General features: G+C 38.2%; 1 pseudogene; it reads right to left on the minus strand.

The window, feature by feature from the left end:
* Positions 1-1,433: 1,433 nt before the first annotated feature.
* LOC148518870 (5S ribosomal RNA) lies at positions 1,434-1,552 on the minus strand (annotated as a pseudogene).
* Between the last annotated feature and the right edge of the window lie 293 nt (positions 1,553-1,845).

Consider the following 1,845-nt stretch of genomic DNA (forward strand, 5'->3'; position numbering starts at 1 on the left):
AGTAATCATAAGGAAAATGTTTATGATGCGGATGATGAGCCTATTGTTATGTCTGCCATTTCCCATGCGGTACACATGTTAGATGCTCCACCACGACAAGCACAAGTGGTGCCGCCATCTTCATCTGTGATAGTACAGGAAGTGTTAACATCCACTGCACCCGTAGAGGAAGTTGTTAACCCTATACGTAGCAGTAATAGACTAAACTCCCAGCCAGGTAATAAGGTCAAAAGTAGCAGTGCGGCCAGTCTGCATCCTATCCAGACAATAACTGTTCCGAACGGGAATGCGGATCCGAACGGTGTAGTGCCCACAAGGGAGGTAGCAATGCATTGTCCTTGGACAAGAGCGGAGCTAAATTCCATAATGAATGATTTCCCCGATCCTAAATAGGAATTAGCCAAGTGCCAAAGATTTCTGAAAAATTTGGGTAGTTCTCACGAGCCAGCCAATAAAGATTGGCGAGTGGTGTTAAGGGCTTGTCTTCCATGCAATACCGACGTGACAAAATTTATCACGGATTGTGTATTGGATGGAGATGTTCCTTTAACAGACGAAATTAACCAAGGTAACATTTCCTGCATTGTAACTCAATTGGTGTATATTTTCCAGTAGTAGTTAACTGGAGCAAAATTTTCACCATCAAACAGAAAGAGAGTGATTCTGCAGAGGATTATTGTAACCCAGCTCTGCAGGCTATCACCAAGTACACTGGGTTAGAAGATATTAAAGATAGCAGTCATCACAGGGGAATGATTGTCACTGTACTTATGGATGGTCTAAAAGAGAACCTAAAGACCCGAGTTCAGACCTCACAGCCTGGCTGGAGGGGAGTCACTGTAGACACCCATATAGAATCCGTTATTGAACATGATAAGAACATCTCTGAAAAGACAGAGACCCAGAGCGAGAAACTAATGGCTGAACGACAAATGTTCAATTTAGGTGTAATTTTTACTTATTGGTTAGTGAAGGTAGTAACGGATACACCACACATAGCACAAATATTGCATAGATATAATATATAAGGCACAAATAGAAGAGAATTTGATTGCTGGAGCATATTTAAGTGGATATTCACAAAAATTTCATAGATATAAAAAGTAACTTTTAATAAATATTGTATTAAAAAAATATAATAAATGAATATCCTTACAAACAAGATTGTATAATATAATTATAGAATTGATCAATTATATATCTCTTCCGAGTTATAAATTAGGGCGAAAATAATATATATCGGGTAATAGAACCCCTATATGAATTCATATATGTATGTGGATGGATTAGTACCCTGATATCCTGGTCGTATGTCTAATAATAATTAATATTAGGAATATAATAATCTCTAAATATATATAACTCGTTATAGTGATACTGAATTACCACTCTGCTGTGTTACCGAACCGTCCCAATCCACCTCCAATGTTAGTAACCTACAGCACCTGGTATTCCCAAGTGGTCTCCCATCCAGGTACTGACCAGGCCCATCACTGTATAGCTTCCAAGATCAGACGAGGTTGTGCATATCCAGTATGGTATGATTGTAGGTAATTTCCCAAATGGGGAGTGTGAATGCCCAGGTATACACCGTGCAAGAGTGTTTGTAGGACTAACTCACCAGAGGAGTCCACTTTGTTAAATAATACACAGTATCAACAAAAGTATTGCATGAGCGTACTTTAATTGTTTTCACAAAACTTATCACATGTACATATATCGTAAAACAGTCAAGTATATTTATCTGACTGATTACTAAAACCTATTTAATAGGCTATCTGTACGACAATGATGTACTATGACAGCCTATATAGTAGGACATTCAATTCAATCCTATTAGTAGGC

This window comes from Taudactylus pleione, unplaced genomic scaffold (genome assembly GCF_031769625.1).
Source record: "Taudactylus pleione unplaced genomic scaffold, aTauple2 ptg000198l, whole genome shotgun sequence".
NCBI lineage: Eukaryota > Metazoa > Chordata > Amphibia > Anura > Myobatrachidae > Taudactylus > Taudactylus pleione.